General features: G+C 45.4%; 1 pseudogene; it reads left to right on the top strand.

The window, feature by feature from the left end:
• The first annotated feature begins 9,976 nt into the window (after positions 1-9,976).
• LOC121445178 lies at positions 9,977-12,247 on the top strand (annotated as a pseudogene).
• The last annotated feature ends 3,718 nt before the right edge of the window (positions 12,248-15,965 follow it).

Below are 15,965 nucleotides of genomic sequence, written 5' to 3'. Positions count from 1 at the left end.
TTGTCAATTTCTAAAAAAAAATGCCTGGAGATTTTGCTCGCAGGAGGTGAATCTGTGTAGATCAGTTTCACTAGCAGGAGAATTTAACAACTGAACAGTTTGAGCCTTTCAGTGAATGAATATTTATTGTTCAATTTATTTGTCTCTTAGTGATACTGCGTAATTTTTAGTACTGAAGTTTTAGGTGATTTTTGTCAAACTAGCTCCCATTTTAAGTATTGTGTTGCTATCCTGACTGGTTATTTTGCAAGTTTTGTTTTCTAATTGTTTGTTGTTTGTATATAAAACCAGAATTGATTCTTAATATAGTTGACTCGATAGCTTGCTATGAGAATTTGCTGTTTTCACAGAAGACTTATAGACTCCTCAGGGCGTCATACACAAATATTCATTTCATTTGCAAACAAAGCCTTATTTCCTACTGTCCAGTCTTTATGCTATGTCTCCCCACTACTCCCACAGGGTCTCGCTAGCCCAGGTTAGCCTTGAACTTCATACATTGCCTTGGTTGGCTTTAAACTCGAGATCCTCCTGCCTCTGCTCCCCACCTCCTCACCAGTCACGGTATTGCAGAATGTGCTACTGCAATTGACCACCTTCTTCTTCTTCTTCTTCTTCTTCTTCTTCTTCTTCTTCTTCTTCTTCTTCTTCCTCCTCCTCCTCCTCCTCCTCCTCCTCCTCCTTCCTTCTCTTCCTTCCTCTTCTTTCTCCTCCTCCTCTTCCTCCTCTTCTTCTTCATTTTAAATGTGAAACCTTGTTTTCAAAATCAGCTCACAAAGTACTGTGCTCCTGCATGGGGTTTCCAGGCACATTTCATGTTGCCTGGTTCCCTTCCCAGTGCCATGATCTTCCCCATACCTTTAGCCTCTCCCTGTCTTACCCGCTTCCCCTGTGTTCTGTTGCCTTCCCTATTACACCTTTCTAAAGCCTTGCTGTTTCCAGTCATGGAATAGTTTGAAAGAGAAATGTCGAGCCAGGCGGTGGTGGCGCATGCCTTTAATCCCAGCACTTGGGAGGCAGGCGGATCTCTGTGAGTTCAAGGTCAGTCTGGTATAGAAGAGCTAGTTCCAGAACAGGAACCAAAAGCTACAGAGAAACCCTGTCTCGAAAATAAAAAAAAAGAAAAGAAAAAAGAAAAAAAAGAAAGAGAAATGTCTGCCAATCTGCATGGCTTTGGTGATTGACTGGACTGGTGCAAGGAGGAAATGAAGAAATAACAGATACATAAACCCACATAGAGACAGACAAACATAAGACACACACACAGATACACAGACAGACACATATAACACACACACACATACATACATACATACAGATACACACGGACACACAGAGAGACGCACACATCCAGATACACAGACATGGACATACATACAGACACACACACAGACACACACACATAAGACACACACAGTCACACAGAAAGGTTGGGATCGGGTGAACCGTGTACTCTCAAGGAGAAGTACCAAAAGCCCAGAAAGTCAGCATATTTATTTCATACATTGCATCAAGAAAGCACGAATACAGCTGAACAAGGAGGCAGACTTAGCTAATCTTGGTAGGTCATCTCTACATGGATGTAGTCTAAGGCTGCAGTCACCCAGAAAGAGGAAGCTATGATTGATGAGTTTGGTATAGTCTCTCAGTGTTCGTACTCCGACCAGGGAAAAGTTGTGCCATTTCCGTTAGCCTCATCTGGGAAGGCCTCGCTGTTCCATGGGTCTGAGGCACTGGCTGTGCCCACGTCAATAATACACATTCACTTAGAACTCCATCTGTGCCTCAAATTTCCCCACAGGCACAGATGTTTGGATAATCCGACCCTTCTGTTGTTGGTGTTTGGGTATGCTTACGAGGTGTGGCTTTGCTGGAGAAAGTATGCCAGGTTTCAAAGTCCTTCCCAGTTTGCTCTCATTCTGTGTGAGGCTCAAGATGTGATCTCTCAGCTTGCTACTTCATCTACCATGATGGCTGCTTCTTCACTTCTGTAGACTGTTATGTCTGTAGGGCCATAAGCCCAAATAAACCCTTCCTTCTGTAAGTTGTCATGGTGATGGTGTTTTATCACAACCACAGAAAAGTACCTCGTTCAGACCCCTTTTCAATTTTCCTTGCCTTACCATATTATTCCCACCTGAACACGCATATTTAACAGTTAGAGGCAAGGATCTACTTATGAGAACATACTATATCTATTTTTCTGAGTCTGGGTCACCTTGCTTAAAATAATGTTTTCTAGTACCATGTATTTTCCTGCAAATTTCACAATTTCATTTTTCTATGTAGCTGAGTAAAAATCCATCTTGAGTATATATCCATGCATATCTCACATTTTCATCGTCTAATCCTCTGCTGTAGGGTATCTAGGCTGATTTCATTTCCTTGATATAGTGAAAACAGCAGCAATGAGCAGGGATAAACACATATCTCTGCAGTCGGATGGCGAGTCCTTTGGTGTATGTCCGGAAGCAGTGTAGCTGAGCCATACGGCAGATCTGTACTTGGCTTCCATACCGGTTGTGACAACAGTCGCATTAATTTGCACCTTTACCAGCAGTGAGTAAGTAGCAGGTATCCCTTTTTCCTCACATCCGTGACAGCATTTGTTTCTTTTTCTTTCTTTTCTTTTTTTTTTTTGTGGGTGGTGGTTGGTCAGAGAGGGTCTCTCTATGCAGTTCTGGCTGACCTGAACTCACTCTGTATATCAAACAAGCCTCAAACTCACAGAGATCCACCTGGCTCTGCCTCCCAAGTGCTGAGATTAAAGGTGTGCACCATTATCACCTAGATATTTGTTTTCTTTTTTTTCTTTTTTCTTCTTCTTTTTTTTTGGATTTTCAAGACAGGGTTTCTCTGTAGCTGTTGGTTCTTTTTTTTCTTTTTTCTTCTTCTTTTTTTTTTTTTTTTTTTTTTTTTTTTTTGGATTTTCGAGACAGGGTTTCTCTGTAGCTGTTGGTTCCTATCCTGGAACTAGCTCTTGGAGTCCAGGCTGGCCTTGAACTCACAGAGATCCACCTGCCTCTGCCTCCTTAGTGCTGGGATTAAAGGCGTGCGCCACCACTGCCCGGCCGATATTTGTTTTCTTGGCGGTAGAAATTGTGACTGAATTGAGAAGATTCTCAGAGTAATTTTCGCTTACATTTCTCTGGTGGCTAAAGATATTAAACCTCTAAAAATATCTGTTGTCTATTTGTGCTTCTTTGGGTCCCATTTACTTAATGGTAAGGTTTTATTGTACTGTTTCATTTTGATAGTTCTTTATATATTCTAGACATTAGCCCTGCATGAAGTATACCTGTCAAAGGCTTGTTCACATTCTATAGGCTCTCTGTCCATTCTCTTCATAGCTTATTTTGCTGTGCAGGAGCTTTTTGATGTCATGGAATTCCACCTGTCAGTTCTTGGGGTTATTTCCTGTGTTATGGAATGCTATTCAGAAATTTGTTGCCAACCTACATCCTGAAGGGTTTTTCCAGTGTTCCGTTAGCAGTCTTAGCCTTTTCTGTTTCAAATGAGTATTTATTTGTTTATATTTTGGTTTTTCAAGGCAGGGTTTATAACAGCCCTCGATTTCCTGGAACTTGCTCTGTAGACCAGGCTGGCCTCAAACTCACTCTGTAGAGCAGGCTGGCCTCAGACTCACAAGAGACCCACCTTCTTATGCCTCCTGAGTATTAAAGGCGAGGGCCACCTCCGCCAGACTTCAAACGAGTTTTAAGTGATGCAATTTGAACTGGTTGCTGTATGAGGGTGAGAGAGGTCATTTTTCCCGTGGCCTACTCTTCTTCATGCCCCTGATGCCACCTTATTGCTGTAGCCAGGAACACAAAGAAATTGCTGGTAGTTCACCTTGGTTTTGTGGAGCCCTGTGTTAAAGATGGTTTGGGCTGGGTTACTTCAGTGTTGCTCTTTGAATACACAGTCAAGTGCCATTGAACAACAGGTTACATTCTGGGAAGTAGGCTGTTAGGTAATTTGGCCACTGGGTGAGTCACACAGCATGCATTTACACAAACTTGAATGGTATGGCACAAGAGAAAATGATACAACTCAAAGACAGGAAAATCACAGGACATATGGGGCTGCCATGAGCATAAATCCACACAGTTTGCAATAAAGTATTTCTTAATTATTAGAAAAGGTGTACTCAAACACAAATAATAGTATAACATGCTACACACACAAACCAGTAATATAGTTGCTTATCATGACCAAGTAGCATGTATTGTATATACTCGTATGTGCTATACTTTTACATCACCAGGATAGGCTAGGTTTGTGCACACCAGCATCACCACGAATATGGGGCTAACGTACTTTGTTGCCACATTATGGTGATAACAGGGGTATCAGTGATAGTGTGCTGTTATCTGATAACACCACCACAGTACAAACATTCAACCACTGATCACACGATGTGTGGCACGTGACTGTGATTCTTACCATGAGTGTGCAAAATGCTCACCAAGGTGTCTTCTGTGTGCTTATCTGAAACTCCAAGCTCTTTCAACCCTGAGGATAACCCAACGTCAGCATTCAGATTTCATTCCCTTTTAACCTGCCCTCTGAACAGCTCTTCTCTCAGTCAGGGACCCAGGAGCATCTCCAATGCAAATTCATAGCAACTTCTTTCCAGCACTAATCTTGGCACCCTCCCTCTCTCCTCTCCACTCTTAACTAAATCTGTTCACCAGGCTCTGCTGCCCAACTCCCCCCCCCCCCCCCCCCCACTTGGCCCCAGGCAGAAGGCCAGGTCACATTTGAGCTTCATCGTGGGTTTCCTTCTTCCGGGAATTACCGTCAGGGCCTGTCGATCAATGACGGACGAGAGTTGCGGTCTCTCCTTTATTTCACTTACTTATCTTTGTCCATGGAGGTGAGTGTCCAGCTCCTGTTAGCTCCATCATAATCTAAGATAAAATTTCACCCATACGTACTACTGGGGTTTAAATATTTAATTTCCTCCATACACTCATTTATCTGAATGCTTGGTCTCCAGGTGCGCAGTTCTGGAAACTGAGGAGGTGGAGACAGACAAGATCAAAGATGTCTTGGGACAGTGGGGGGGAGGGGGGAGGGGGTCCCTAGGCATACATCACTCCTGCCTGCTCTCTGTTTTACCGGCAGTGCTTCCTCGTCTGGCCGCTATGTGATAAGTTATACCACATATTTGCCTAGGACTGAGCTTGCCTAGTCCCGTGCTTTTCCCAGGATGGTGGGCTGAAACCCTCCTAAATCTATGAGCAAAATGAACCTCCCTTAAGCCAGGTATGTTATAACAGCAACAAGAACAATAACTAGTACACATACATGTATTCCTCTGATGGTCTATCTGAGAAACGTGGCACATTGTGATGGCCTTTTCTTTTTAATGTGCTTAACAGACAGCAAAAGTCATAGCTTCAGAGTTTAGTGATTTGCACAGCTTCTGCCTTCCAATACTTCAATAAGCAAATAAGAAAACAAACATATGACTCGTATTTGAGAAATAACCCAAGCATTAGAGTGCTGTTGAGGGCCACAATTTTCCAGTCTGTGTTGTAAACAATGCTGGCTACACAAGAAACTATTTGGTAAGCCATCTGGGAAGCTTCATTAATATGTTAGAAATGGTTTGTGGACTTGTCTATTTTGACCTCTCTGACTATTTCCCCCAATGAAAATATATATATATTTGAGAGGCAAAAGAGAGAACTTACAAAAGACTTAAAATCAAGACGAGCATTTCTGGTCAAGACAGTGACTGATTAGCTGTTGGGGACTCTATCATAAATGTGCAAACTGGAAGATGGCCTAGGAAAGATGATTGATTTTCTTCAAAGGTTCAGAGACTCAGATCAATATGTTTATTTCTTAAAGCCCTAGAAATCTGGAAGTAAAATCCTATCCATAAACTCTTAAACTCTTGCCTTCAAAAGAATTTCATAGAGTATATTTTCAGATAATAACCCACGTGTATAAATTTCATTAATCATTTATGAGTGCCCTAAAACACTTGGGGAAACGTTTTTAAACTCCAACGCCTTTTCAATGACATCACGTCTGTTGGTCTATATTGTTCTGGAGTTGGGGTCTGGAGGGTGTTCTACCCTCTGTAAAACAGCTGCTGAAGGTTTGTCATCTATCTTCCTTAAAAAGAAACATCTGAACAGGGTGGTGGGGTTCTGGGACACCATGGTGAGGCAACTGGCTGAATTTGGACCCTTCATTCTAGAGGAGACTACCACATGGACAGGAAGAAGCCTAGAGGCAAGGCCGGTGACCTGGCATGCCTTGGGGCACATGGCAGTTGAGCCACGGAAGGGCAGACAGTACCGGCAGTCCCTGGGAGTTCATTCTCCCTCTGAGGTCCTCAGTGGAGGTCTTCCATTTGCCTGCTCCTCTCCGTGGACAGCTTGCAGTTTCACATTCTGACCCGCAGACTGATGTGGGAGTGATTTCTTATTAATAAAGAAACTGCCTTAGTTAGGCGGAGAAAACAGAACAGAATGCTAGGAGAAAGAAGCTGAATCAGGAGTCGCCATGATTCTCCCACTCCAGAAAGACGCAGGTTAAGATCATTCCTGGTAAGCCAGCTCGTGGGCTACACAGATTAATAGAAATGGGTTAGATTGATATGTAAGAGCTAGCCAATAAGAAACTGAAACTAATGGGTCAGGCAGTGTTTAAAAGAATACAGTTTCCGTGTAATTATTTCCCGTAAAGCTAGCCGTGCGGGCGGCCGGGTGCCGGGGATGCAGCCCCGCTGCTCCTTATTTCAACAGCAGACAAAGAGGAAGCTTGTGTTCACTGGTTTTTCATTGCGGGTAACAAAATGCCTGGAACTTGGAAGAGGGAGGATTTATTTTGGCTTATGGTTTCTGAGGCTTCATGAGGCCAGGTTCCCGTGGGCCTGCGGTGAGGCAGTGTCACAAGGGAGTGGGCATAGTAGAACAGACTATATCATGATGCCCAAGAATTGGAGAGAAAGAGAAGGCCGGGAAGGCCGGGGCAAGAACTCTTCTTCAAAGTTTTACTCTACTGTGATGGGTTTCTGGCAACCAGGCCCACTTCCTGATTGCCTGTGCAGAGGCAAAGAGAAAGAGCTTCCTTCTTCAATATTCTTTATAAATTAGGCTGGCACCAAGGAAGATGTGGCCCAGATTAAAAGTGGATCTCCTCATCTCAAAAGATCGAGATTAATGAAGCATTTTCTTATTTCAAAAGCTTCAATTAAGACAAATTCCTCTGCACCTTACCTGGACAACACAGTAGAGCTGACCCTGTTGGTGGAGATGTGAGTGAGCCAGCCACTAAGTGAGCATGGGAGAGCTGTCCCCATCATTCATCTGTCATGTGGCAGCATGGGGGGTGAGATGCCCTCCCCCACATCAGCATCGAGGCAGGTGGGAGAGTCCGTGACCCAGTCCCCTTCAGTAGCAACATTGGAAGACCCCACCCAGTGAGCCTTAGGGTCATTTTCTAGCTAAGTCATAACTTGTACTTACCGTTTATTTGCTTTAAAATTCCAAACTGGTTCCTTAGCAACAGTGTTCCAGCACTATCCCAAGAGGCATTAGGACATTCTAGTGAAGAAGATGTGCTAGTGTGTGTGTGTGCGCGTGTGTGTGTGCACATGCTCACACATTATGTTACATGAGGGTGAGAAGAACCGCTTCCTGTCTAAGCAGGTAACGTTTGTGCTTGCTGTATGTGGAGAGCAAAACTTTGGCACAGTTTGAAAAAAGACAGTAGGATCAAAAACCCATTGCCATTGTTCTTGAGTTCTCAGTAGTTCTCATTGTCCGCTATGTTCAGAGAGTCCAGTTTTATCCCAGGCTTTTCCAGACCCAGGCCAGCTGGTCTTGGTGAGTTCCCAGTAGAACATCCCCATTGTCTCAGTATGTGGGTGCACCCCTCGCGGTCCTGAGTTCCTTGCTCGGGCTCTCTCTCCTTCTGCTCCTGATTTGGACCTTGAGATTTCAGTCCTGTGCTCCAATGTTGGTCTCTGTCTCTGTCTCCTTTCATCGCTTGCTGAATGGGTTTTTGATCCTACTGCACACACTGGCTTTGTGGGAGCCTAGGCAGTTTGGATGCTCAACTTACTAGACCTGGATGGAGGTAGGGGTTCCTTGGACTTCCCACAGGACAGGGAACCCTGATTGCTTTTCGGGCTGAGGGGGGGGGCTTATTTGGGGGACGGTGAGGGAAATGGGAGGCGGTGGCGGGGAAGGGACAGAAATCTTTAATAAATAAATAAATTAAAAGAAAAAAAAAGACAAAGGGCATTTTGGGAAGAGAGTTTTCCAGGCAGAGGGGGCAGTAAATACAATGGCCCCAGGCTGGGACTTCCAGGGATAGAACCCTGTGCCTCCTAAACTCGAACAAGGCCACTCATCTGGGACACTGCAAACACAAGTCACATTGGTGAACTCTGCAGTCTCAGCCTGACTCAGGTGTGGGTCAGCGGATCCCATCTTTAAGGAAGCTTCCCCAAAGGATGAGAAAACTGCTTTAACCCAAGAACCTAATTATAAAAGTGAGAAAATTTGTGTCCAGAGAAGGGAAATGATTAAGCCTCTGGCCCAGAGCTAAATAGTGACAGGCAAGCTAGATACCACACTTCCATCTCCTAGGGAATACTCACTCTATTCTGGCCTGCTTTCTTCTTCCCTGCCCCACCATCTCAATAATAATAATAATAATGATAATAATAATAATAATAATAAAATGTCTTTATTCTTTTCACTGTGAATAGTGACTGCCATTCCACACGCGTTACTGCATGAGTCCTCACAATCACCCCATTGTATGCTGAGAGGATTGTGCTTATTATTTTCATTTTATAGATGAGGAAGCGGGGGGGGGGGGGGGGGAGCAACTTGCTCAAGATTCCATGGCTGGTGTGACAGAGTCAGGCCAGCTTCCTGTTGGACTTGTGCTGTTCTGTCGCCTCATGCTGACCTTGGCAAGAACTTGGAGGTGAGCCTGATTGCCCATCAACAGGAACTTCAGGTCCTCCCCCTGTGCTGGGAGCATGCTAGCTCAGGCTGTGGAGTCTGTCACTTTGGAAAGTTACTGACATAGGGATGTAACTTATTCACCCTCTAGAGACGTTAGGAGAATTCGGTTTCCTTTTAGTGCTATTTGAAGTCAGGTCGGGTGGAGGCTGCGGAAAGATGAGGTGGGATGCTTCCCGGATATTGATGAAAAAACTTGGCCAAGCGTTGAGTCATGGCTGCACTGAGCCACCCATCACTAGGACCTCCCCCTGAAGGCTTAGTTGACTGCTGTGTTGTTTGTCTCCCTCACTCTCCGGGACCCGAGGAGCTAGGCTGAAAATTGAAGACAGTCCGATTTGCCTGCTGGCAGCAACTGAAATTCACGACACGAGCAGCATTATTCCATCAGTGCTGGAACTACGCAGGCCTACGGAGTGCTGCACAGTTTGTTAACAGCAAGAATGTCGTGGTATCTGAGTCTTGATTTGATAGGAGCAGCGTAAGGTGGAGCACTTGAGGAGGAATAGATAGTCTCAGCTAAGCCATAGAAGTAACACATGGGGGAAGGGAGATGAAATACAGGGGTTAGGAAACAAATGCGTGCATATCTCATTCTGTATAGCTAGTAAATTTCTCCTAGCTAGCATGACACGGCAAGAGAGACCTGGTGATGTATTTTTTGCTAGCTTTCTAAGACATCATCTTCAAGCCGCTCAAATGGCACAGAACACACGCCGCTGTGTCGCATTCAGACACAGAAGCGAGTGTGCTATTCACTGATTACCGCGCTTCTCTCCAAATGGCACGGTGGCATGCGCTTCTATTGTTCCTTAGAGATTAGTGCCGTGGTTTGAAGGAGAAACGTCCTCTTGGTCCCAGGCATGTGAACGCTTGGCTCCCAGTTTATATTGATGTTTGTGTGTGTGCATGTGTGTTGGGGGGGGGGGGGTGTTTCCTTGCTGCAGGACTAGGGTAGACTTTAAATAAATGTCATGAGCCCCTCTCAGGTCAGACTGGTGGGCAGGCCTGAGGTTGTGGCATCAAGCAAGCGGCCGGATGGCACGCGAGATGGTATTGTGATGCTGTAGGATGGGACAAGCTGGGGTTAATGATACTTGATTAGTGTATCATTAATTAATGGGAGGATACAATATATAGGACTGACTATGTGAAAGACGCCCTAAGAAGGCTTCCTGGGGGCCTCGATAACAGCAGAATGTTTCACATTAGGAGAGCCCCTGACCTGATCGTGAGGCATCAGACCTTGCCTAGGAAGCAGCAGACAAAATAGGAGGACAAATGTGAGGGGGACAAATTTTCCCTTGAGCCCTATCTGAAAGACGTTCTTTGGGGAAGAGAAGAGAGAGAAGATTGGGCAAAGAAGGGACCCTTGGTTGAGGTTTGTGGGTGTGCCTGGCCTCAGCTTGTTTCTATGGAGTTGGTTCAACCTGAAGCCCAGTTTAAGAATTATTTGCTCCGTAGATGCCTCCCTTTAGATAAATGTCTATTATAACCGCTGTTGGAAAGTTAAAAACAAAAAGTGCCATGTGCCATTTCCCTGTTCACTCTCTCTGCCTCTTTGTTGAAGAGCAAGCGCTCAGCTTCCTTCTGCTGTCAGCATGCCTGCAGCCCGCTGCTTGGTGGTCGCGCTGCCATGCTGCCCCCACCATCCGTGACTGTGACCCTCGGGAACTGTAAGCCAAAATAAACCCCTTCATGTAAAGGTGTCTTAGTCCTGGTGCTTTATCACAGCGGTAGAGAATTACCCACCACATGAGGAACTTTGTAATACAGACAGGACTATGACAGGAAGACGCTGATGGTCAGTTGAGGTCAGACTATCTCTCCTGTCCACCTCAGGCCTGCTGAGTTCTACTTCGGCCAGTTACGGTGCTCTGGGTTTTCTTGTGGCCTGATCTGTAAAGTTCTGGTGTGGAGGTTCTGTGGGGCTTTCCAGTGTTAATGCCATTAGGAAACCATCATTTGTGGCTGGAGAGACAGCTCAGAGGTTAAGAGCACTGACTGTTCTTCCAGAGGACCTGGGTTCAATTTCCAGCACCCACATGGCAGCTTTCCAGTTCTAGGGGATCTGACACCCCCACACAGACAAATGTGCATATCAAATAAAAATAAATAAAATACTTTAAAAAAAAGAAAGAAAAGGAAATCATCATTCACTTTACACAGTTGCTGTGGAAAGGGTAGAAGAGAGGCCAAGATCCTGATCCCATAAAGTCAGCTGTGAAGACTGGACCAGATCTGAATTAGATACAGGGCTGGGCAGGTAGGGTGGTACATGCCTTTGATTGCATCACTTGGGAGGCAGAAGCAGGCAAATCTTGGAGCTTGAGCCCAACCTGGTCTACAGAGAGTTCCAGGGCAGCCAGGGCTATGCAGAGAAACCCTCTCTTGAGAAAAAACAAACAAAACAAAACAACAAAAAAAGACACAGGGCTGTGCTGGAGTTGGCTCACAACCAGCTCAGTAGGGTTAATTCTCAATTTTTAAGAATTTTATAAGCAGGCTATTAAATAAAGTCATGGCCGAAACTAAAATTACACCAGGCAGTGGTGGCGCGCACTTTCAATTCCAGCATTTGGGAGGCAGAGGCAAGTGGATCTCTCTGAGTTCGAGGTCAGCCTGCTCTACAAAGCGAGTTCCAGGACAGCCAGGACTGTCACACAGAGAAAATCTGTCTGGAAAAAACAAACAAACAAACAAACAAAACTGAAATTACACTTAATTAGACTTTATTTTTGAAAGACAACAAATATTCCAAACTTATAAGTGCCTAATTATTTCAGCGGGTTTTTACCACCGTGCATGTCTCTGGGGCTGCTCACATCTATCTGATCTCCTCTGCCGATAGAGGTGCCCCACCAGGGCACCCCACTTTCCCCAAACCTGTCCTCACTCATGCCCTGCTGGCTACCTGAGATGAACCTTGATGTGTGCTTACACCACGGGAGCGGGCAACTCATCAGAGATGGATGAACTACTTCTCTGAGACCTAAACTTTAAAGGGGGATGAAAAAACTGTAATAACGCATACTAAAGTATATTGTGTATGTATTGTGAATAGCATAAAAGCTAAAGGAATATCCTTCTAGCATTCAAACCTATGATTCCACTCAACAAAGAGGTTTCTCAGAACATTTACAAAGAGATAAAGTCTCCCCCCCCCCATGTCTCCTGCTGCCCCAGTACCCGAGAAGCAGAGGCAGGAGAACTGGAAAAGGAGTGAGGACAGCCTGCTCTCATAATGAGTTCCCGGCTCTCATAATGAGTGTGGGCTACAGAGTGAGACCCTGTCTCAAAAAAACAAGCAGGCAAGCATAACAAGTTTCTATATATTATTATTTCACACTGTTATTCATTTAAATGAAAATAATCACCCATATTCATGTCATAATGATCCTCATTTGCTACCGACTACCTCAGTTCGGCTGCATTGTCAAGATTCCAGCGGTAATCAATAGAATCCATGAAAGCATTGTGAGACTCATTTAGCTGTATGAAATTTACAATAAATGGTATTGTGATAATTAACTTTTTATGCCAATATGATTGTGTGGAGGCAAACCAAGATTAAAAACATTACTTCTAGTGCTCTGTGAGGGTGATTCTGGAAGGGACTGGCCCTTAGATCAGCACGAGTGAGCAGGCTTCTTGGTCAGTGTGGTAGCATCGTCCAGGGCAACAGCATCGTCCAGGGCAACAGCATCGTCCAGGGCAACAGCATCATCCAGGGCAACAGCATCGTCCAGGGCAGCAGCATCATATTCGGCAGCAGCATCGTCCAGGGCAACAGCATCATCCAGGGCAAAAGCATCGTCTAGGGAAGCAGCATCACGCAACATCATATTCAGCAGCAGCATCGTCTGTGCAGCATCATCTAGGGCAGCAGCATCATCCAGGGCAACAGCATCGTCCAGCACAGCACCATCGTCCAGTACGTCAGTATTGTCCAGTACAGCAGCACCAGAGAGATGGAAAGGCAGCAGGGCAGAGAGATTTTCTCTCTCTTCCTGAGCTAGGCTGTCCATTTCCTCCGACCATTGGACACTGGACCTCCCAGTTCTTGGACCTTCAGAGTTGCCAGAACTATTGACCAGCCACCCTCAGATTTCATCAACAGGTGTGGCTACAAATGAGCGATTTCTGACCTAGGGTGTGGTTAATTAGTATTTTGGGTATAGCGGTATGTAACATGGAGGGGGTCCTGTTTATTGGGGTTTCTGTCCCACCCAGTACCCCCAGCTATTTAGCCCCAAAGAAAATCACACATAGGTCTCCATAAATTATAAACTGATTGGCCCATTAGCTCTAGCTTCTCACTGGCTAACTCTCACATCTTGATTAACCCATTTTTCTGATCTATGTTAGCCATGTGGCTCAGTATCTTTTTCAGTGGGGCAGATCACATCCTGCTGCTTCGGTGATCTGGGCAGGAGTGGGAGGAATCAACTTCCTCCTTCCCAGAATTCTCCTGTTCTCCTTACATCATTTCTACTTCCTGTCTGGTTTTCCTGCCTATACATCCTGCCTGGCCAATCAGCGTTTATTTGAAATATGATTGACAGAATACAAACAATTTTCCCGCAGCAGCGGTAAATCTGCTCCACCTGGACCAAAGGTTGGAGAATTCAAGTCTTTTCCCTACATCATGGTAATGAAGTCTGTTACTACTCCTCCCCTCTGGGCATGTGTGGTAAATAAACAAGGCAGATTCAGTATTCATAGAATGTCCCTCCTGATGCTGTTCTGTGTCTCTGCCGCTTATTTCTCTTATACCTCTGTTCCTTTTTCTTAATAATCCTAATCCTCACGCTCCTACCCTGGAACATACGAATTATGTAGACGCTGGTCTTCAACGCTGCATCATCTCCAACTGCCATTGCCACAGAAAATTTAGGCAGAGGTGCAGGGTGGCCTGGACAGAGTGGCCAGGAAGCCACTGTCCTGTTGGGTGGTATCTGCTGCATCCTCGGGTACGCTCCCCCCACCCACTGTGCTTGGAGGCTTACCCAGGTAACTCCACCGAGCTGGAGGCTTTGGTGCTGTCTTCTCACCAGCTCTACAGTTGAGTGTATGTTGACAGACACATCCTATCTCCCATCTCTCGCCAACCATCCTTGTTTAACTTTCTGGAAGATAAATGTCTCCTGGCTTTGCTTCGGAATCTCCTTTCTTTGACCTAAAGAGGCTGACAGGGTGGGAGAAACAAAGGCTGTTTAGGATTTGGACTCCACAATTGTTTGACTCAGTAAAGAGATAAATAAAAGGGAGGAGGGGGAGAAAAGAAAGAAAAGGGAGCTTGGGCTCAGCCCACCAGCTGTGGGTCCCTGATGGGCCTGCCCGGCATGGCCACATTATGCAGGGGCTGGTGCACCTGTGACCAGTTAATGAGAAAAATACAGAAGTTTGGCTCCCACAAGGGCTCCCATTAGGGTCCCCACAGGGACAACCCCGCCCCCCACCCAGGTAAGTTTTAATGACAGGTGGGATTAATCTCCACTGGTTGTGGTTGGGGACACTCCATCTCTTTGCTGCAGTACAAAGGAGTTTTGGTGTGACCTTTCTGCTTCTTTTCCTAGGGTTCTAGATTTTGAAGCTCTTTCTCAACGCCAAACTAAAAATAACAAATAAAATGTAAGCCCCAACCCCGGGTGTCCTCCAGTGCATCAGAGTCAAAAGGAAATCAGCACCGAAGCTGTCGGATAATCAAGATGTTATTGCTAGTGAAGGTCATTCCCCTGTCTTCTCACACGGGGAAACTGAGTCCCACTGAGGGCCTTAATCAGATCACAGTGGACAGTTTGGTGTCAGGAAGGGTGAAGCCCCTTGCTGAGGAGCATCATGATGCTGGACAAAGCTACCAGATCTTTCTGTCTTCGATGCTTACATGTCAAATGAGACAGAGGACTGTGGCCACCTGGCAGAACCCGTGTGAGGGAAACCAAAGAAATGTCTAAGTCAAGGCAGCCTTAAGCAAGCATCAAACTTTGTGGTTATTACAGTTCTCTCCTTGGGGATTAGAGTCAGACAAAAGATGTAGGTAGGTGGGCATGTAGCTGACCTGAGGCCACTCACTTTGGTCCCAACAAGTCATTCCAAGTATGAGTATCTCTGCCATGCCACATGCTCTGAAAGGCACTGACTGTGCTAATATATGGGTGCCAATGTGAGAAAAAGCCTCACAGGTTCCTCTAAGCCGTAAAGAAACCCTGTCTCAAAAACAAAAAATTAGTTACACTATTTTGTGTGTGCAGTGTGTGAGTGTGTCTGTCTATGTATGTCAGTAGGCACCTGTTGTAGAGTGTGTGAGTGTGTCTGTCTATGTATGTCAGTAGGCACCTGTTGTAGAGTGTGTGAGTGTGTCTGTCTATGTATGTCAGTAGGCACCTGTTGTAGAGTGTGTGAGTGTGTCTGTCTATGTATGTCAGTAGGCACCTGTTGTAGAGTGTGTGAGTGTGTCTGTCTATGTATGTCAGTAGGCACCTGTTGTAGAGTGTGTGAGGAGGTCAGAGGACAATTTGCAGGAACCAGTTCTCTCCTTCTACCATGTGGGTGACCAGGATCAAGGTCATCAGACTTGGTGACAGCCATCCTTTCCCACCGAGTGACCCCAATAACCCACTTTTTGTTATTGTTGTTGTTTTGGTTTTTCAAGCCAGGGTTTCTCTAGCCCACCATTCTTGGTCTCATTTACTCTAAGCCTCAGTCCTGCCTCTGGTCTGTGATGTATTTTCGCTTTGGGGTATCTTCCGCCTACCTGGTGGCATCTCTGTATGTTGGAATGGCTGTTTTGCTCATGAACAGCTTGCACCCTCTTGGCCTGTCTCCTTCAAAGCCCTTACTTTTGAAAACATTATCCTTTTAGTACTTCCAAATTTATGTGACAGCTTAATTCTCAGAGAGCAGGGATATAGTACAAGTTCGTAGTAAGAAACTGGCCCTCTGTGGGGATGCTCAGCCCCA

This window comes from Microtus oregoni, unplaced genomic scaffold, assembly GCF_018167655.1.
Source record: "Microtus oregoni isolate MIOR12 unplaced genomic scaffold, Mior012 000162F_ref0000463, whole genome shotgun sequence".
Taxonomy (NCBI): Eukaryota; Metazoa; Chordata; class Mammalia; order Rodentia; family Cricetidae; genus Microtus; species Microtus oregoni.
The sequence above is the reverse complement of the archived record's forward strand: the minus strand, read 5'-3'. Positions and strand labels throughout refer to the sequence as shown.